General features: G+C 40.6%; 1 long non-coding RNA gene across 1 annotated transcript in view; it reads left to right on the top strand.

Moving 5' to 3' along the window:
• LOC107315642 (uncharacterized) overlaps window positions 1–22,927 on the top strand; it is a 433,990-nt gene that overhangs the window by 53,122 nt on the left and 357,941 nt on the right. The gene's annotated exons all lie outside the window — the stretch shown is intronic.

Raw genomic sequence — 22,927 nt, 5'->3', positions numbered from 1 at the left:
TTTTTGTGGTTTAAGTATCTAGTAACGTATTTTTGAATTTGAAAATTTTGTGTGTGCACCTCTTGGGGAAGTGAGAAAGTAATTTTTTGACGTTTGTGCTTCTCCAAGAAGTTTATTCCTTTCTGAGAAACCTAGAAGTGTTTTGTAACTTGTGTGGCTTTAAGCTTGAAGTTTTTCTGGCCTGACAGGGTAGCCAGGAGCGATTTAGGTGTTTACACTTTCTTTGTAAGTGTTGATTGGACTTCTTGGTCTTTTGTGAAAAGGAGGAATGATTGTAGCATTTGCATTTGTTTGATAGGTGCGTGTCTCCCTGGGGAAGGGTAAGGAGTTAAGTGTACCTTCTCTTCCCTTAGTGTAGATCTTTTAGGGTATTGAGAAATGAGTGAAATTGTTGCCACTATGAAAAGTGAAAATGTGCTATTTGACCTTTTAGAAAAGCATGGTGCTCGGCCCTCTTTATCAGGGGTGGATTGGGCACGACAAAACTGGCATAACTTGCAGAGTGTTTCCGACCGCATTCGTGTTTTACAATATGAGGCTCATACTCGAGCCGGGAAAGGAAAATCGTTTATTTGTGCGGTACTCGGTGCTGCTTTAAAAGCTGCCGTGGAGTTCCGAGATGAAAAGCATTCGGCAGAAACCCAAACCATACAAGCATTACAGGAATCAGTTAAAGTAATACAAGAATTGGTAAAAACTCTGCAGAATCAAATAGTGAACCTTGAGGAACAATTACAAAGAGAGCAACATAATACAGTTTTGTTGCAAATGGCTTTTAAGGAACTATTAACATATAAGAATACTAGCAATACTGCTGTCCATAATTTGCCTCAAGAAAAAACTTTTCCTCAGAAGGAACTACAAGGAATAAAGGAAGGGCTTGGCAAATTAGAGGACTCGCCAGCCCAATTGCGTCCTTTGATAAAAACTGAATATACATTTGATAACAGTGAGGATCTGGATCCTCAAATGAATGTTAAAGAAATTCCTTTTTCTGCCACTGAATTAGCAAAACTGAAAAAGGATTTTAGCCGCTCTCCAAAGGAATCGGAAACAGAATATGTATGGAGAGTCAGCTTAACTGGTGGAGACCAAATACTGTTAACTGAAAAGGAAGCTGAAGGTTATTGGGGGCCTGGTGTATTTTTGACTACTGGTAATAACCGTGCTCCCTGGTCCCTAACACAAAGGGCTGCCTATTGGGCAGGTGGTCTTAACCCTTTAGAAAGGGGAGACCCTCTTGCTATTAATGGGACAGCTGATCAATTAGTGGAAAGTGTTCAAAAAGCTGCTTGTCTGCAAATGATGTATGATAGAAAGCTGCAGACACATCATGGATCACCTATGATGATGCCTATGGATCCTGAAAGGATGACTCCTTTAATCAGGGGGCTTCCAGAATCACTGAAACCTATAGGTATACAACTACAAGGAAAAATACAAGCTATGCCTCAGGAAGAGAGAACCCTAGCAGCATTAAAAGGAACTGGCACCTCAGGCCATTTGCAGTCGGGGTATAAAGTATGGACATGGGGGGAGGTTGCCCAAGAGTTGATTAATTATGAAAGGAAATATGGGCCTGTGGCTTCTTCCAGTATATCTGAACCAGAGGAAGTAAGGTTCGCAGCAACCACCCTTGCTCCTAGGCCACCTAGTCCAAAGCATAGTGGAACTGGAAGGGTCTCATTGCCAGTAAGAACGGGTAGGCGAAATATTGATCATAAACGTAATCGTCTCTGGACACTGGGCTGGCAAAAGGGTGTTCCACGAGACCTGATGAATGGATTACCCACAGTCAGGTTAGAGAAATTAGTTAACTTGTGGCCAGAACAAAAGCTCAAGGAAAGCTGATGCTTTCGCCCCCTCCCCCAGATGAGAGGGAGGTTGGGGGGGGGGAAGGCAGTGAAGGGTGGATGTTTGTTAACATCTTCTGTCCCAAGGCCTCCCCACTCCTGCCAATTGCCCCTGTGAGTCATGATCCAGTTGCTGATAAGCTAGGGAAACACTTATCTCTCTGGCCAGCCTGTGTCCACTGACTCAGCTAACATGAGGTGTTTCCCTAACCTTAATGAAATCCCTTAACAAATATCCTTAGAAGGCTAAGGACACCCCGAAAAAGGAATGTAAAATATACTCCTCGATAGATTGTTCTCTAATTTTTTAATTGTATTAACAAAGCCCCAAAAGGGCAAGTTGTTGTCTTGTTTTATTTTTCAGAAGATCCCCGTGGGACCTTCACTGAACAGAATGGCTCATAGCTGACTTTAACCATTTGTGCTTTGTGACAGAAAAATTGAAGATGTGATCGTGCTAGAATTCTGAATATAACTCGTTGTTACATATTTTGGTTGCAATAGTTTATGTTTTTGTTTGTTGTTGTGGATTGTGATTGATATCAGTCCTTGGATCTGTTAAAACTTCACAATTTGGTTCAGAGTTTTTTCAGGTTATCCTGGCTTTCTGGTACTTTCTGCACAGTGATAACCATTCCTTCCGATCCCTTCTTTTACCCCTTTTTGTCAAACTGATTGTGGTTTGCATGTAACTCCTCCATAGTGTTTCCAAATTCCTAACAAATTGGGAAATGAGCCAAGGGACCTATCTAATATCTGTTAGATGTGGTCAAAAATGAAATCTATTTTAAAACCCTTTGCACTGATGTTTTTCAGTGTCACATCAGTCCAGGAGTTCCATACAAAACATGGTTGTTGGAAAATGTCTAAGTTTTGATAAGAGATGTGTATGTTTCTGGGATTATCCCTATTATGGTTTATACTGTGGGGTATCCTACATATACACCGTCCTGTGAAAAGTTCAGTAGACTATAACAGTACTTTAACTTGCTTAACTAGCATTTATATCTCTCAGCAATTGAACTGCTTTGGAAATGCTCAAGTAAAAAACAGCTGACATAAATAGCCCTATTTATTTATTTTATTTGATACTATTGGTTATTGTCACTGTCTTTGTGATTTTTAAATGTTTATGGTATATGTAAGTATGGATTGCTAAAGGAAAGTTATATGGTACTAAGGGTGTTGTGGAAACTGAAGAGCTGTGTTGTTTGATCTGTGGGTTCTGAAGGGAATGGGACAAACTGCTTTGATGGTATAAGAAAGTGTAACTGTTAATGATACAGAAGTATAATTGAGGGTATGTGAAAGTGTAACTGAGGGTACAAATAGTGGAATAGCGTAGGTTAGTTTATGTAATGATGAGAGTTTGGAAAGTGAGAAAGTTTGGGAACAGAAGTAAGGGACTTGGACAAATTTGTTGATGGAGCTTGGAAATTGTGTGGAGGGGGAATTGTGGTGGTGGAGTTGGGAGGAACGGTGGCAGCTGTACTAGAGCGTGATCTGAAGATCCCAGGATGAGTTTTGCCCCAGTGGACTGAATGCAACATGCACATAGCAGTGTAAAGATGTTTGTTTTCTGGTAGATACGGGTGCATCTCACTCTGTACTGCATCAAGAATTACTACCCTTAGATGATTTTTGTAACAAACAATAGGAATAAGTAACTGTAGCTCTAAATAACTTTTCTGAGTAGTTTGTATTGTAGAGAGATCTAATATAGTGGTTTGTTATGAGTGAATATATATTGATGGAAAATAATTATGGTTATCAATCAAGGTTTTGATTGAATGATGATGATTGTTAACGTTTAATTCCCCCATATCACCTATCCCGTTTTTCCCTTATGCTTTTCTTTTTTTTTTCTTTCCTCACCACCGTGAATGGTCATTTGCACATCAATTTTAAGCAACCTTTGAGCCACGGGGTGGTGTGAAAGACAGAACTGGTTTTCTTTTGTTGTCTCAAAGTTTGCTTCATGAGGCCTTCCTGATGATAAGACTCTGACTGGCGACTGCTAACTATCTAGGAGGGTGAATGGTGGGTGTTGTTGTGCCACAGCAACTCTGCTTATGATTGCAAAGATAAGCAGAAGCAAGACAAGCAGTCTTCTTCAGGGGTGCTGCTCGAAGGAGCTGACCACTGCAGAAGGCGATAATGCTTGTGTCTGGCAACAGAGCCCCCCCCCCCCCCTCCTTGCTGGCTTATCTGTGGGCCAGGAATGTCACAAAAGCTGGTTTAAATCCCTACTACAAAGTGTGTTTACCTGCTTGTTTGGAAGTTCAGTGTTTGCTCGAGATACGTTCCCAAAAATGCTGTGTCAAACTTCAAAGAAGGAGAAAAACAACCTCACCGAAATGGGGGATAAAAGGCCCTCGCTAAACTGGGGACTTTGGAGACAAACTCCCAAAGACACCTTTGACGGAGAATTCCCTGAGGGGAAAACTTTGTCGGAAGAACCCCCGGGACCGGCTTGCTGCGGAGCTCCCTGGCTGTCTCCCATCCCCCGCGGTGATCAGACGAGTTCCTGAGATCAACGAACTTACTGTGTACCTCGCTGGACCCACGGTGGTGACTATCTCTTTTGCTCTCTGCAAAGACTCCTTGCTTATATTTCCTACTTTCCCTATCGCCTACCTTCCCTTCCCCGTCTCCCTAAAAACACCTAGGACGTTAATAAACTGGTTGGACCAACATTTGAACCGTTGCTTCTTAATCTCACGCCGGGTATACACATATTAAAGAACCTTGCCTCCCTCCTACAAATTGGAGCGAGACAGTGACAATAATGACCAGTTTTCACAATAAATAAGTGATAATCAGTACATAGATGCCCACATAGACCTGAAAGTTTCTGATTTGAGACCAGGATGAGTTCTGGGACACCCCAAACTAGAGTTTACTGCTGGAACTTAAAACTCCTTGGTTTCCCCATTATATCTTGTTGCTAGCTGGGCTTTTTTCCCCCTGCTTCTAGGTGATGGTGAATTACACAGTATCCTAATAATATGGTAGAATAATAATGTAGTAATGGTTTTCAATGAAAGGGAGACATTTACTAGAATTAGAGCCCTTCAAAAGGCAGCTTTTTGTTCCCTGTGATATTTATTTCATCATTTTGTGTGTTACAATTTAATTTACAGCAAATAACCCTAAATACTGATTACAGGCTTTTTTGAGCCCCTGTGCAAACTGAATTAGTAGCATTTTTAGCGGTTCTCTAAAATTACTGTCATACCAAGGTCATCGTTATCTTAGGTTAAGTATTCTCAAAGCTTTCCTGCTGGCAGGTTCACATAGAGAAGCTGCCCGCATAGCAAACCACAAAGGCCCAGGGTCACTTGTGGAGGACTTGATGAATATTCTGTGCTTCTCACTTGAGTTTGAGCGGCCTTTCTCTGGATGTCTTCCTCTTGTAGTAGAAAACCTCTCTCTCTCTCTCTCTCTCTTTCCTTCTTGGGCACAGCCTTACTGAAAGGCGTGCTCAGAGGGCAGCACTCTGAGGATGAGGAGGCTTTTAAGAAGTCGCCTGGGTGGTTTCAGCATCCTTAATTTCAGCCAATGGAAGCCAGACACTGTCTCCCTCTAAAGTAACTGTTAAGAAGAACCACAAGGAGCTGATCCCATTAATGTTAATGTCATCTGTGGAAAATGGGGCTGCTGGTAGGTTACCTGCTATTGTTTTACCACTGCTTTATTCGGACACGGACATGAATTCGAAGGCAACTCTGTAAAAGGTGAACTGCTGTGGAATATATGATAGAGCAAAGTTGGGAAGCGCATCAAAACCCCTGTAATTTAAACCTCTGTTATAGCGCAAAAGGACGAAGTGCACCAAAAAGAAATTGCTTAATTTGTCATTGGGAAAATATGTATTGTAGATGCTTTATTTAAGAGACGAACTCAGTGCTGTGCAACAAAGTGTTTCACGGGTTGTCAGTGACACATTGCCTTGCAGACTTGCTTAGGATTCAAAAGAAAGCAGTATTTTTAGCAATACAATTATCCAGCTTGAATAAGGCGGTTTCATTCTGTATCTTGGAGGAACTGACAGTATCTTGGCTTCTGTATTTGTCTTGCATTTGGGCAGATGATATATATATATTTTTTATTAGAATTTGTGGGAGGAAAAAAGCGATAGAAATGAAATCCCTTGTGAAATTGCTTGAAATTGCCTTTCACTTGCCTGAATAAATTTGTTATTGATTTTTGCCCTTTCATAAGAATGAAAGGTTAATGAAAACAATCACATCGCTTTCATCCCAAGGTAGAGATTATGTAATACATACAAGGCTCAGCCTTTTTTTCTTCAAAGCTAACAAAAACACTTGTGTTTAGGTTTTAGGCTCATGGAAGATTAGCTGTTGTGATGGAAGATGAATTATACTACATTATTTTGATCAGTTGTGATCAGCAGATTAATAATCGAGGTCTTTTTAGATCGCACTCCTTGGTTATTTGAGATGGACACCATCATAACTGGGATCTTTGCTCTCAAAATATAGAGATTTTCCCTGGAATAAGGAAGATATGCTGAGACATGGGCAGCACATTGGTCTTGCGGCAGTGTTTAGGGATAGAGAGGGCTCCTGGAGTATCTCTAATGATTATACCCATTTTGTTGACTAAGCAGTGGGAGTCGTGCTAACTGGGGTTGGCACCAGCGGAGCTCCCCAAGCAACAGTGGAGCTGGTCTGCCTTTTTGGTCTGTATCACTCTTCCCATATCTGGCATCCGGTTGTTTTCTGCAGAGCAAAGAAATGTTGAGTCTCTGTGGGCTGCTCCCCCAGTTGATATAGTGCCCAGGAGGGATGTGGAGTTCCCTTGGGCTAGATGGAATGAGAAACAGTCATATGGGTCCATCTTTAAATGTAATTTCAAATCTATTTTTGTTTGTTACTCGTGGATGTTCTTAGAAAAAGGCTCACCTTGGCCTTTCAGTTTGCCCTGGCTCTTGTGTTTTGTGCAGAGTGAGCAAGCACAGATAGAGACCACTGAACTTTAAAGTCTGCATTTCTGTCCTAGTGAGACCCACTTAAAAAGGAAAACATAGAAGCTTTGGTTTCCCCTTTGGGCCTCTCCTTCTCGTATCGTTTCTTCTGCTTTGGCATCTCTGGATTTTCAAACACATTGCAAGCTTCTCAGACCTTATAAAAATGCAAACGAGGAGGCTCAATCCATTTGCTATTCATCAGCCACATACTCCTTTTAAGTCTTGAGTGAGATAAAGATTCATCATAACACAGACCTTCATGCAAAAGTGAGTTTTTATTCAAAACGTGCCATCAGATTTGATTTTTTTTATGCGCAGTTGCTACACCCACTGTTCATTTTAAGCTATTATATAATCTCTAGTGCATGAATAAACCTTTGGGCTGGAGAGCAATGAACTGGAAGAAAGAATGTCATTTCTATGCCAGTGGTTAAAGCCTAATCACACCTCCCAAAGGAGACAATTTCTGACAGAATGGCAAGCTCATTTTCCTGAAGACAGTCAGTTGATAAATATAACATGCTGTTGGCAGGTGGAGTAATTTTTCAACTCCTGAAAACCTTAAAAATCCAATATAGCTGAAGAGACTGTGTGTCACATGCGGGATTGGGATTCTTTATCAATCTCCAACTGTACCAAACAAATATCCCATGCAAGAACTTGAGTTCTTAGACATCCTATAAAAGCAATAATGAAAAACATGCCTCAATCCAATGCTTCTGTTCATATTTTCATACTGTTCTGCTGGCATTTATGAGAGCCTTTGAAACAATATATCTAAACCATTCCTGCTGCATTATAAGCATGTGAGACAGCTTTCAGATTCAAATGCTAAATGACTGGGTGACACCATACAAATTTCTGCAGAATGTCTTACCTACTCGCTCTCTGTCCTACAGATGTAATTCCATTTGCAGTTTGTGTATTTAGTCTTGAAATCAATGCCTGTACTGCAGGTGAGATATGTAATGTGTGAAGCACAGCTGAAGGCTGCCAGGCCCTTATGCTAAGCTAGAGGCTGAGCTTAATGCATGCTTTGCTACACACCAATGTGGTACTGAAGAAGCTGAAGGCGGGGGGGGGGGGGAAGAGTTTAGAGAGTATGAATTCAGGCAAAGATAAGATAAGGGTCTTTTAAGAACCAGTTCAAGAAATTCATGGGCATTTTGCTTTTCTTTCTGGTGTTTTACTTTAGTTTCTTGGAGTGCTTGTCGTGAAGTAGGTCTCTGATGATGACTGAATTTACCACTCAAATGTAATGTTTTTGATCATCATTTTTATTTTTTGTGTAATTTTATTACGTGTAAGCTTTCAGTATTACAAATACAATATATTAAATACAATTATGATATGCATTTACATCCTCCCTTCTGACTTGGGATCACTTCAGGGGACAGAAATGGCAGCTCTCTGAGTATTCCCAGCAAGTGCTGAGATATCTGATAACAACCCAGAGAACTAGAGAGAATGATGTATGGTTTAAAGCTGAGTCATGTGGCTTGTTTATACATCAAAATAGGCAGGTCTTAAAGATTGGCTTATTTGGTGTGGTTCGGGCTTGGTTAAATTTGAATCAAGGGGCTTTTTAATTAGAATTGTGTCACTCATGTAAAATGAGTTTACTTCTTCTGTGTTAAGAAATCAGGTTATCTGAGAAACACCAGCAAAAGGAAAATCTATACTACCTGAGGGTTTGTGAAAATATTTGTAATATAGTAGTTTCTGTATTTGGTGCAAAAATATATATCTTGCAGTTCAGTCTACAAACCCATAGGATTCTAGGAATGAATAGGAAGCATGAGCAGGTATTTCTAAATAATGTGATATATGATAAAAAGCATGGCTTCTGAAAACAAGCCATCAAATTGGTGGAGCTATTCTAATCTAATGCAGGTAATTTTTCCATATCCTTCTGGTCTCAGTGATGTTGTTCTCAACTTGACAAGGATAACCCATAAATTCAGTAGCTGGATAACAATTGCACCGTGTGTGTGAAAATCTTCTCGAGTCTCTTAAAATAGAAGCCTCCTCGGTGATCTCAACAGGGCCATTGTTTTTAAATATTTCCCCCTAATGCTGTTTTTCTTATCGCAGTCAGTTTTTCTTTATAGCTGTTGCTTAAAAAAAATAAACTTGGCTCAAAATGCTGATGCAGGACTACTTGTAGCTTAATGCAAAGCCTACGCTGGGAGATCAGGCTGGGGTATTCCATTAACCCTACAGCTATAATTTAAATCAGGAATTGTGCTTTATGCATAACTTTCTACCTAAAGCAAAACTGTACCCATTTATTAGCAGAAATAGAAAGCAGAAGGTCCGTTTTGTTAATACTGCTAATTAGTTATTTAATATCTGTGAAATGCAAAGCTGCATGAATTATTATTACGGACACCATCGGTAATAATGCAAAGCCAGAAGCAGAATGCAGAACCTGTGCAGAGGGTTATGTGCTTCGTAATATTGAGCAGCCAGGAGCAAAATAAGCCCAAGAGCTACTGATGTGCTTGAAGAAGTGTGTGTGCTGCTCTTAGGTGTTGGGATGCTACTGGTGGGCAGCACATAGGTACAGCCATACAGTCATACCTAAAGAGAGGTGGGAAGGAAATGGATGGGGTCAGGCTCTTCTCGGTGCGTTTTCCTCTATAGTTCTGCCTTGTATGTGATTTCTATTAGTAAGTGCTGTAACCCAAAGAAGGAATAAGAAGGGGAAAAAATCAGCAACGTATCAAAAAATAACGAGAATAGAAAAGTAAAAGCAGGAGGCGAAAATGAAGTGGTTGAGGAAAGTAATAAAAGGAAAGTCACTTACTTCTGCTTCATACGTCCTAAAGAAAAGTAAAACTACTGAATGCAACAGTCTTAAAAGTTTGGTCTGTAAATTTCAAGTAGGGTTGAACTTCAGGCTGCAGGGAGCAGAGCTTTTTCTGTTGCTGACAGCAAAATCCAGGTGGTGGCATCTCACACAAGATACCTCAGTAAATTCATCCCCATCTGACTGCTACTTAACCTACTCCCAGAGGCATAACATTTCCAATCCAGAAAGATTGAGACATCTTAAATTCGACTCTGCCAGCAAGCATAGGGTATCCCCGTGGCTTTCTGAGGCTATCAAAGTACAAAAAAGCTATAAAGAAGGCTTCTCTGTTGTTTGCACAGTCATTTCGTGATTCTGCAGTGTAACTGCACAATGATTGATCCAGCGCACACTTCACTCGCTTACATTTGTCTGGGGGCTCTGGATAGAAGCTATAAAGATGAACCCTGTTTTGTTGCAAGTTCGTGGTTTCTCTGCTTGCTTGCAATCCATTAAGTCTTAGGCATTTGGCATAGGCATGCAAGACATTATGGCAAAATCTGTGGAGGGAAAATTGCACACAAACATTGATTTTAAGGCTAACAGGACCTCTGTGATGACCTACACTGATATAATTTCTAGTGTGCCTTGCAGTTTTGGAAAGTACTGATATGTGGGAGCGCTGATCATTGCATTTGAAGCCTTGTTAGCTCTGCACAGGTGTAATGCCCTACACACAGAGGGACAGGCACAATAATTATAGCCTTATGCCTTCTTCTACTTCTCTTAGTTTTCATGAGATAGATACTGGTTATGATAAAACTAGGCTTTAAATCCACTTTATTTTCTGTCTCACTGTCTCATTTTGTACTGTAATACAGTCTCTGGCAGAGCTGACTTAGTGTTGGTAAGCATTTATTCAGCCAAAGGCTTGCTTCTGTTTGCTGCTTTGGTATGATTCTAACTCTTGTTTCATGGGTATAAAACTAATGATAGAGATCATCTTGTTTTCTGTGCCTTCAGAAATTGAAGCTTTGCCTCTATCAGGTTTTGCTGGAAAAGTGCCTCTCTGATATTTCAGAAGTAGGAATGATTTCTGTGGTGATTCACCCCTTTAGGTCTGTGTGAAATGGATCTATGCTCTGTTCTGTAGATAGCTTGACTTGGAATCATTTTTTAGATGGATTGGGTTGTCCTTCTCCCAGAGACAGCTGGTAGATAGGCTTTTAGCGCAGGAAGCGTTGTTTTAGTTTTCCTTCATTTTCTGTTCTAATTAGCCACGTAGGAGCTAAATATGTTTCTTCACCTTCACTAATTCTGTCAGTGTCTCTTCCTTTTGAAGTAACACCTGGCCTTGCATTCACACCTGTGCCCCGAGCGTCAGGGTACAGCCACATCTGCAACATCTTTATCCTCCTAACTTGTTGGTAAGGAGGAGTATCTGGCCTAACACAGCCCATCCACTGGCTGCCTTTCAGATTATAGTCCCAGGGTCTTTGTGAGTCTTGTGCTGCTCTGCCATATTCTGGGAAGAGGAACAAGAAAGCGGCCTCCGTAAGGAGGAATGTAGTTAGCCTATAAGTTAAGTGCTTTTCCTACAGCATCAAGGCTAAGCAAGACAGTTCAGTGTGTTTAATTATCTTGGCAACTTTTTTATTATTGTTGTTTGAAAATGCTGCTAATTTGAGGGAGAGAAGGGCAATATTCAGGCCTGACATTTCTGAATGGTGAGGGAGAAGCAAAGCAGCTTGTGATCCTTCTGCTAATTATCAAGGTACTTAAGCTTTTGGAAACCTACTTAACTTGGGGCTGCTCAGAGGCATTAAAATGCTATTTGACAATTATGATTTGTATATCACATTGCTTCCTTTGCATACCTGTAGCAGAAAAGCTATCATTACAACAAAGCATAATTTGAAACATTTCCATATTCATGACGTGATATGAGGATGGAAAACAAATGCCACCTCAGCAGAGCGCAATTAGCGATCACATGGAGTGACTGATCTTTAATTGGTTTTAAATTAGAACCTTCTCTGTTTCACTCCCCTGCAGAGTACTACTGAAGCTTCAGGTGAAAAAGAAAGTGTCACATTTTCTAAGAAGCCCTAAGAACACCATTTCTGGCATTAGCTTCAAGGGATTTAGGGCCCAATTATTTTTTACCAGGATGAAGACTTTGTATAAGATCATTGCCAATTAAAAAGGGTCTCTGGTACTTCATGAACTGTAACACACTGCTATTGGTCATAACAAAGAAAAGTCAAGTTTTTTTTATTTCCCATTAGCATCTTGAAAACACTTTTCCCTCATTCCAATAATACTTTAAATCCTTCAGAACTAAACCTCTGTGCAGTTAAGTGTGCAGTTAAAAACACTGTCACCTTTTCTGTTTAAATCTACCTTTCTGAAGGATGAGCAGGTGTGAAAGTTTGCTGATGGCATACAAATAACATTGAGGATGTGCTACAGACTTCTTAACCGGCTCTAGAGAGACAAAGAAGATGCAATCTATTTTCAGTATTTTTTCTATGATGAGAAAACAATCTGCTTTTTGCGTGCATTTATTTAACTGCTTTTTAATGTGCATTATTCATCAGAGATATGATGCAGAAACCCAAGTCTCCTTGATTCCTTAAGTGCTCAGATCTGAGTCCTTCTTTGAAGGACTGCTTGCTTATAAGAAGGGGATAAAGTAGAAAAAATACTGAACTTCAGATCTTCCTTAGTCAAAGCCAGTCTACCAATTTAAGTTCTACCATATTGTATTCAATACAGAACATAGCAAAGCAGAAGAGAATAGGTGGTGGCAATGGAGATGGAGGAGATAGCTTGAGTTGCAGCAACCCAGTGATGGCTGGGTTCAAGACTTTGAGAAAGAACTGGAGAGTGAGTAGCTGAGTTTATGACCTTGGATTTCAAGAGAGCAGATATGAGGTGAATTCCAGTAGGTCTGCTAAGCAAGGAGCTTTGTTATGAACTGAGATACAGAAAGAGAGCACACACAAATGCAAACAGCAACAGGCAATGGAGGAGTTTAAAAGTAATTTTATAAGCTTGCTAGTAGCTAGAGGGAGTTGAAGGGAACTATTTGTCTGTATGTAGATGCAGAATAGCATCTTGCTGTAGGTGATGCAGAAAGAGTTTTGGTGCTTCAGGGCTGTTACCCAGAAACTGTATGGAATGGAAGGCCGTGTTCCCTGAGGAAAATAAACAGTGCAGTTTTTCCTGTCTTAAAGAAGCTGAAAAGCTGCACTTGGGAGTATTGTATAACACCTCCTAAGCCAGAAGCTCTGAAAGAGGAATAATAACCAGGCTCTGGTATTCATGCATTAACAATAATGTGACCACCTTGACTGGCACAAGTGGCTCATCAAACACCAGTTTGTTCTCAACTGTTTGAATATTCCCAAGGTTGCTCTTAACGATCTATTTTGAAAAAGTCCCAAGGAAAAAAAGCAATCTGATAAGGGTGTTCATCAAAATGTTTGTACTGTGCCATGAAAGCTTTAGATCAAGTCTAAGTTCTTAATCTCCATACCTTTCCCAGCCCCTTCTAGCAATTTCCTTCTGTGCACAGGGAGAGCTAATCATCCTGGAGGCATGAATATCTTAAAAAATACCGTAACCATTCCTCCATGTACTTTATGACTCCAGTCTAAAATGCATTTTTTCAGCTCTGTGAAGGATTCCCCTAGCAGACTTACTTAGATTTATTATTATTTGCACAGAGATTTATGCAATTAACTCCTAGTACAGCAAGGATTTTTATCCCTAAATGATGATGTAAGTTGGTCTAAGACTGGATCCCTTCCCTGTTGCTCTGTTAAATGAGCATTAATCTAGCTGTCCCTTGCGAATGAAGCCTGGATAAAAGTAGACAGCTAGGAGGAGTGGCAGTGACAGTGATCCAGACCTAATGCAGCAAACCAGGACCTGCCTGTTGAAGTGTCTGAAGCAAGTTATCAGCGGTAGATACAATTTGGAGATTGGAACTGAGGTGCCCCAATTTTCTTTTTATGAGATTTTTTGTCTACAGTGATACATGACTGTGTATAATGCAGAACTGCTTAGGAGAAGTGATCTAATTGTCTTGACACTCTATCTGGACAGTGCAAGAATCCTGATAAGAGGTATTAGTAATCTTAGTTATTTTATGTGAAGAGATGATTGGGAAAGAAATGAAGTTCACTTTCTACATAATATATTGCTGTTTTTCCTCACAAATGCTGACGCGCAGATTGCTTTATTAGCGAGTAATGCACTTTATTATTCACAATCACTAGGAAAATTAAGTTATTTCATGCCCTGACATAAAGTGTTGCCGTGTTGTTTTTCCTGTTTCAGGAAGATGGCATTTGCTTTGCTTATTAAACATCTTTCTGTTTTGATTATTATGCAAAATGTTAAATATTTTAACATTTCTAGTGTAATTAAAGAGGATATCTCTTCAACTGGGAACACTAGAGAATATTTTGATTATGCTGACAAGATTTTGTGCATGTAAGCAAGTCAATATGTGCGTTACCCCTTGCACATTGTAAAGCATTCACCATTTTAGAGGGTCAACACTGGTTCCAAAGAATGTAGTAGCACCATAGCGTTGAAGCATTTTGCCTCTAGAGTAGGAAACTGCCTGTTGTAATTATGCAACCATTGGTAAATTATGCTTTTTAAGTGCAGGCGATGCATCTCCACAGCTCCCACCATGAAATGACTAATTGTGGCTTTTGAAGTCCTTGTCACTCAATCAGTCAGTTGATTCTTGTGGAATAAGAAACTTGGCGTGGCTGCCGAGTGTGTGGCTGTACTTCATGGAGCAGGTAGCAGAGAACAAAAATTTCCTGGCTGAACTTCCTGTGGAAGCTGAAATTAAGGCCAACCAGCTCCCACAGACCATAGTGTATCTCCTTGAGAACCCAGGAAATAGGAGATAATTGGAGCACTTGAAATGCAACCAATTTGCAAGTTGGCTCCAACATACTGATCCGTCAGCATGCTCAGGACCTTGCCCAGTTGAGCTCTGGGTATCTCTATGGATGGGGATTCCCCAGCTTGTTGGGATTCAGAGTCTGACAAACTGTCATTGTGAACTTCTTTTCTCTGTGTGGCACTTGACAGTATTAAGATGCTCCCTTGCCTTCTCTTGTGATGGTTTAACCAAATCAGATCTCTACCTCCCTTCCTGTGTGCTGTGGCAGCCCTTGACTGTCTTGGCAAACTTACTAGACTCGTTCCAAGGCCATTAATGTTGTCATTAAACTACGGAGAATGAATCTGGATGTGATAATCCAGATTTGGCCTCACAAGGGTTAAGTAGAGAGTAACAATCCCTTTCGGATGATTGAAGATATGTATCTTGATGATGAAGGTCCACGGTATTACTAATAGCACCTATTTTACCTGAAATACAGATCTTAATTTGTAACCCACATAGATCTCTATGAGAATAGCTGTATGCATACATTGATATCTACAGACTGGAGGAAGGTGTGCCTGTGTTTGGTGTGTGCAGAGACATTTGTGGTTTGGATTTTTGAGTACATTTGGTTTTTAAAATCCTATCACAATTAAGGAGGTTTTTACTCTTGTCTTTTGTCCCAGGTTGATGTTTCCTTGGCATGTTTAGCAAATGCTTTGGAGTATTTTGTATTATAGCTTTGTCAAGTCACTAGAAACTTATGAATGGACACACTTTAGGAGGACCCATGATGTAAATGGAAATGTGCTGGAAAAGTTGGCCCAGCAAGCATTATTTCTGGGAAGCTTTCACTTTGATGGGCTGCTAAATCTAACAGCCCTAATTTGAGTCAGATTGATTAGCAACTAATGCTTCATATTGTTAATGATCAGAGGAAATCACTGGAAGCTAAGGAAGGAAAATGCACCTCATCCATTATTCTGGTTGTTGTTGTGATGGACAGCTGTCATAGGAATGAGCGTGCTTCTCTTGGCAAATGCATCAAACACACCCCATAATTTGCAATTTCTTTTCTAGTTAGAGCATGCTGTGGAGCCTTCAGCAGAACTGCACTGTCTTTGGATGTCCATTAAAGATGGGGCAATGGCACAAAAAAAGGGTATAGCGGGCTATGGTTTCAGGCAGAGAAAAGCCCTCCAAGGAATAGGGAAGAGAGGTTTATTCTGCCACTTGATGTCAGTACATGATCACTCTTAAAGCTACATAGAACTTTTTTCCTTGCCTGAGTGACTTCTGGGCAAAGGCAATTAGGCCATCTTCCTGTGTGTTCCTTGCTGTCAACATGTTATTGATGGTGCCAGTTGACTGAAGAAGTAGGTCAATACCACTGAGGACAAGTCCCAAATTTCCTTGCAAGTGATACGTGCTTTGCCATACAGAAGAGAATGCTCTTGAGTAACAGAATAACGGTTTTCAAAACTTTATATGTTCTTGGACAATTTCCAGACAGGCTATCTTTGACTTTTCAAGGCACTTTAAGTGCATTCTTGATGTAATTAACAGGTATGGTCCTTTAGAGGCCTCTTCTCCTTTGCCTGCACTGAATGGTTGTAGAAATGTGTGGAATCCCCACTTTTGCCAAATTGGGCTTCACTTACTGGCTTCTGCTTTCCTTCAGAGCAATTGCAGTCTAGTAATAATGAGCAGATTGGGTTGGTTTTTGTGTTTGTTTTTTCTGGATTTACACCAGCAGAGGAGGCAGCTGTATTAAATATCTCATGCCTAACCTTGGCATCCATGGGCAGATTTCCCTCTTGGCTTTCTACAAGAGTTGACCCTACCATTCACTGCTTGTCCTATGAGTACTTCTTTGCTCTAAATTCTCACTTTTTTTTTTTTTCGTGATCTGAGCAATTTCTTTGATAACGTAGTCTATTAGAAAGTGAAACTGAGATCTAAATAGAAATCTGCTTAATTGTAGGTAGTTTAATTTTTCTTAAACTGAGCAGGCTGCTCTGGAATATCATTAAGTATTTATTTGTGTCTAGAAGATGACTTGGAATTTCCTCAGTCTATAAGCTCACAAATGTTTATTTCCGTGTGAAAATAATGAGGTAGTGTTCAAATAATTAGCGCATTTGGCTTAGCATAGACACTCAATAGTCTTTTAAATCTTTAAGCCATTTGCATTAATTGTAATAAATCACTCCTTTAAATTAGGCGTTGCTTTAAATAGAAAACAGTGCAACTCCAGGGGTTTTGAAAGCTGCTGGATGGGAAAAGCCACCCATGCTGCTGAAACTGAACTGTGCGTTTCATTTCACAGCCAGTAGTAGAAATGTGTCAGTGAGTATCCTGTGATTTCAGAAAACATCTTGTACAGTGTAACAATGAGATGATTTCCAAAGACTGAAAAATTCCTAACCCTGAGAATGCATCTGGTTGTCTGGGATGTTTGTTGTAAACCTTCTATATGCATAAGAAAAGCATATTTTAAAAGATCCAACTAAGTAAAAGTATGATTAGATTATAACTGATGGTCCAACGAAAAACTTTGAAGTGCAACTTGAAATATATTTAAATGATACGAACATTGCAGAATAGAACTGGTTCAGGAAAGGTATTTTAGCACTGGCTGTATCTCCATTCCTGAAAATGCATAAAACAAAACAAAAAGAAAACAACACAAATAGCAAATCAATGAAAATGCCCTGGGATGGAAATCTGGTTGTAGAGTAAAAATAGCATCTTGGAGATGCCAGTGGTGGGTGACTTGCTCAGAGGGAACTATTGATCTCTGACATAGCATCTGTGACCACCATGCAAGAGGGAGCTGGAGACCTGTTACCACAGTGACTGCAAAGCACTGCAAAATGCTGCATGACACCCAGCCAAAATCTGTGTGGGGCTTTGGGCTGCCCCAAAAGGACTGTGAAGGTTTATCCCTCATCCCTGGCAGCACTGTTTCCTTTCTTCCTGCCTCTGTTATGCAAAATATCCCTTTGATACACAAAAGCACAACGCATTAAGTAGTTGTGATGCATTTCTGTGCTGCTTAGCTATATGCCTTCTGGTTCTTCATTTGATGGGTATTATGGGATATTTACTGGAAGACAATGGCACTCTGGGATTTAGAGTCAAGCTAAATTATTGGTAGCTTAGTATCTCATTATTCCTTTCTTCTGTGAGTCAGCGCCATTTTCAGAGCACCATCTGGCACCATGCAGTCAGCATCCCCACATGTTACAGTCATTAATAGCAGTTTGCTGATGCAGGTGTATTGGCAATCATCTAGCCTTGGGTGACGTGACAACAGGGCCCCAGCAGCTGTGGCAGTGGAGAGGCATTTTCCAAGCAGGTCCTCCTACACAAGCTGACTCTGCTGGAGGTTTGTTTGGTAGTATTGCAGCGACTTGGCATCCAGTCTTGACTGTCAGAATGGTGCTGTACCCTGGGATAACAAAGTTTAGGATATTAAATGTCTTTTTCCAAGACAACTGGACCTGCTGTGCTGGGGAGATGCTAGCTTTGGTGATATCTGAGGCTTGTGCTCCTGTGATGGCCTATAATGAGATACCCGTGTGGCAGCTTCTATGATTGTCCCCCACTTCTGTAACCTTTCAGACTGTTATATTTCAATGCAACATGTTGTGAGAACACTGCTCTTACTTCTTGGCATTGCTGTCTCTAGAACTACTGATAAAATGGGACTGGGCACCAGCTTTCTTCCTGGAGGGCAGATGAAGTGATCTTTGGGTTTTCTTTGTCCATGTTTTGATGTAGTCTGTGTCCTTGCAGCTAATGTAGGCAGCTCCTGAGCACCCTACTTGTCCTGTGTTGAGCTCTAGCTGCTGTACGGGGAAGGATCTTCTTTGGGAACGGTGGTAGAGATGTGGCAGAGTCCATAGGCTTCCAGCCTATGGTCTCCTCTTCTGTATGAGGTCTTTTGACTTCTTTTGGGTCTCTGAAGCCTAATACCCACCCAGAGGGTTGTCCCTGCTGCCATTCCTTTTTCAGACCTCAGTTCTCACGGCTGGTCAAGGCAGCAGAACGGAATCAGATGCAAACAGCAAGAGGAAAAACTAGACCTGCTTTTGAACTGGGTTTGTGCTTCTAATTGCACCATGCGGGTGTCATGAGAAATGTTTTATGGCTTTACAGTGGGAGCATCATAGTGTTTCACTGTGTTTGCTTCTGCGAGGATAGGCATGCGTCTAACAGGCAGCCTCTGGTAGCTTATTATCACAGCGAGAATCCTTTTGACTTAACAGAAGTGAGGTAATAAAAGCAGAAATCTCACAGAAGACACACTCTTTTAAGTGAACAAAGCTATCGAACTTGAAACCCGACTGTAAAAAGTTTCCAATTCAGATACATGCCTGGTGCACTATACCTTATAGTGTGTTTTGTGCTTCATGTGCCTTGTTTTACTGGTTAGCATTAGAGTTACACCTGTAAATATTAACAAAGGAGTTTCTGTGTTGAAATTTGAAAGGTATTTGGTGAGCCTGACTTCACAAAATCAATCTAATGGCAGTTTGTGTTTTAAGCAATTAAAGCTGTGTCATTCAACAACTAAAGTAGCATTAAGATACTGTGATAATCATCGTTGCTGCTCCATGCAGTAGATGAGCAAACTGTCTTCTTGTCATGAACTGATATTTTAATAAATTCATTTGTTTGGTGGGTGTTAAGGTGGAAACCACATTTGCGCTTTAACACATAACTTTGCATGTACTTATTGAATGTGGAGAGCTTTGTGTTCTACAAGTTTCATGTGTAGGGCTTTATCAGGGGAACTAGCTATTAGAGTATGTGGCTGTTCCCCAGGCTTATTGTTTATATATGTAAGACAGCATGAAAAAAGTCATTTTACTGAACATAACTCTTTAGAGATCTATTGTACCATCATCAACCTTCATTGGAAAACAATTACAAGGCTTCAAAAATGATTAACATGCAAGACTTATTTCTTTGTGGCTTTGCTTATGAGAATGACAGAAATTCTAATGCTTGATCTTTCCCTGGTGTATTCTTTATGGTTCAGTAAAAGCAGAAGTGGGAGAGGCAGATCATACAAGGTACAAAACAAGCAGGGAGAAGTATTTGCATAAGTGAAAAAATATTCAAGTAGCTCATTTTATTGAGCATTACTATTTCCTTGCAAATCTGGGGCCTTCTGCTAGGAATCTGTGCTCTGCTCTGTCTTCTGCTGGGTATTTCCTTGCTTAACTCTTCTAGGAAGGAATTTTTGACAGCTCATCCTGTGCTGGTCTGAACAGTAAACCTCCTAAGTGTGCCTAGAGCTAAGTTTGTTTTCAGTCATCGCTGCAGTCTCCAATGGAACTATCCAGTTTGTTTCTGCAGATGACATTTTCTTCTTGCTCTTTGTGTCAGGTCCTCCTGATGCAGAATTATATTGCTTTTGTGATTCTGCATAGTTAGCCGAGGGACACAAATGAATACTGCGTGGGGCTGGGAAAATATGATGAGGCCTTTTGTTGTCTGATAGCATTGGCGCCAACATCATGCAAGCTTTGTCTGAATTAACTGCTACCGAAAAAGATCTGTGTTGTTTCCTCTAGTCATCTGTCGACGATCCTCTGGGGTCTGATTACTACAACTCTAAGGATTCTATGATTCTATCATTTAATGGAGGAAGGCTTAGTCCTGGAGGACTCTGTGCCATGAGGCACCATGTTGCAGCTGGCACCTGCCCCGCTGTTCCAAAACTGGCCTTCATTTCCAGGTTTGATTTATAGAGCTGTCCTGCACAGTGCATCCTGTAGGAAGCTGGACTTGTTGCCAATTTCTGGTTGATAAAAGATGCATCTCCTCACCTGTAAAATGTACGTCATGTTTTCCAGCCTTTCATTCACCAGTGGGCTTTGACAGCTTGCAGAAGTCTGATGCTTTGGAGATGAGACTCTTCCTATTGAGCTTGGAGAAAAATGATCTGCCCTATTGCTTTGGGGTTTGTCAAGTGCTTGTGATGCACCTGCTTGTGCTGAGAACCTTTTTTTTTTTTCCTCATGTGTCTCAGGCTGTTCTGGCAAACTGTAAAGTGTTAGATTTGAAGTGATTGCTAGGCTTGGCTTAAATCAATACGAGGGAGATGGAAACGTATTTCAGGATGTTTCTTTGTTGGTCAACAAAATGCACCATCAAGAAACGCCGAAATCAGCTTTGAAGAAGAGAAATGCAACAGTAGCAGATGCAATTACAGTGCCTTGGTACTCTAAATCATCTCCTGTGTTCAGGGGTAAAATAAAAGTCAAAATAACTTTCATCTTTTGTTTGTATTTCCCCCCCAAAAAACTGGGGGTTCAGATTTGAGACAAAAGGAGCAATAGGAGAAGAGACTCAGAGCTGATGTGACCTTTTTGCTGATGAGGAACATCAGATGCTTTGTGATTAAAATTGCTGGTGTTTCTTGTTAATTAAATTAAAGCACGTGTGTATCCTAGATGTGGCCTCATTCTGGAGGGGTTTGTCCCAGCCGCTGGAAATGGTACTGAATGTTTTTATCCTTGTTTTGGGTGGAAAAGGTGGTACCGTTGCCTGAAAAGTGTGCCTTTTGCTTTTGGGGAAGGGGGAACAGGAGCTGATGCTGCTGATAGCAGTCAGCAGGGCTGTTTTCTTGTGGTCAAAAAAAGGATGATGCATCTGCTGTAGAAACAGAGAGCGCTAAGAAAGGGTTTGGAGAAGATAAAGGAGGATGTGCCCGGTTTCGATAAAGAAACTGTCATCAGCTAAAACACTGCGGAAAAATTGAGTATTCAGCTCTTTGGCTGAACTCAGAATGTTACAAATCAATGTGAAGAAGTTGTCGTACAGTATTAGATCGACCGTAATACTTCTGCTTTTTACACATCCCTCTGTTCTCCTGCTGAAAAATGTATATCTTGGTTTCTGTTGAGCTCTCAATTTTCCTGCCCCTTTCCACACTTGTTCACAGCCTCATGGTATAACTGTGCAGCCGTGATGCGTTTGAGAAGCACTGCTGTGACTTCAGGGGAACTGCTTGAATCGAGTGAGAATTGCAGAAATAGAAATCTATTCCTTTTGCTGTAGAAAACAAACTGAAGATAATAGGACAAATGTCAGAAACAACCATCTTCTGGAATTATTTACTGAGGAGCTTATTGTGGAAAAATGAATTTCCAGTGTATTCAAAAATCCATTGGACAGGTTTTTGCTGTCACATCGGGGTCAGCACATGGGATTTGTTTTGAACTGCTCCCATTTTAGATATTCAGGTATCTGATATGTACGTGGCCATAAACCCACCACCATCTGTGAGGAGCTGCCTGAGTATAGAATGACAAATATGAAGAATGAGTAATGTAATCCTCAGTTGTTTTTCATTTTCAGTATCAACATTGCTTTGATGGTAGGTTTGAAACAGGACACCACTCAGACCAGTTCTTTGAGGAAGGCCCGTTTGCAGGCTGGGGAGAAAAGGCACACGTCCTGAAGCCTGGTCAGACACCACACATGCCTACCTAACCTTGGTGGATATATGCAGAAACTTTTTTCTATTATTTCTGGAAGGTATTGGAGTCTTAAAAAACAAACACCCATTTATTCATTTATTTATTGTTAATGCAATGCTCTCACAATGTGATATTTATGTGGCATATAAAATATACACTGCCAAGTCATCGCAAATGAAAAAGATTGCATTTTAATTGCAGCACTTACTTAAATTACAGCTGCATGTGGAAGCACAGCAGCTTTTATTTGTTAGTTGAGTTATGCAAAGGTACATTGTGATACCAACGGGGTTTATTTCATCTGATGCGGTGCCCCTGTCTGTAGCAGCTTACTAAGATTTAATATAGATGTTGACATTGCCAAATGCGTGTATTTGCAGAAATTCACATTTGTAAGATTCACACTGTTGAAAAGAATGGACATTAGGTCTGCATTGTACACTTAGCATAAAATAGATTGAGCTGTACTCTCTTTGGTTACTAGTAAAGCTTCAGGAAATGTGAATGGTGCATGTTAAGTCTGTAGGTACAGGCACTGATCAGCAGAGGTGATGGACCGATGTATGTGAATTACTTCCAAGATGTTAAGAAATGGGTGCTGATTATGTGGTTGAGGCTGCTGGACGGAAGAGAAGTAAAGCTGAAGTTGATGGAACAGACTGTAAGAACATTTGGGAAGGTGTGGTTTTGCACAGTGTACTGATTATATTCTCCAAGCCGTCGTTGCAGAATGCAGTGTGAAGTATGGGATGATGAAAAGCAAGAAAAATAATTGGCTTGATCACTTAATGCTTCAGCGTGTGTGATAATAGGAGGGCACCGATCCCATTACAGAGGTATATGATAGCAGCTGATTCTAAACACATGGCT

Source organism: Coturnix japonica, chromosome 8, assembly GCF_054131305.1.
Source record: "Coturnix japonica strain WE chromosome 8, WE-NBRP24, whole genome shotgun sequence".
In the NCBI taxonomy this organism is placed as follows: domain Eukaryota; kingdom Metazoa; phylum Chordata; class Aves; order Galliformes; family Phasianidae; genus Coturnix; species Coturnix japonica.
Note: the sequence above shows the minus strand (reverse complement) of the source record. Positions and strands in the feature narration are given on the sequence as shown.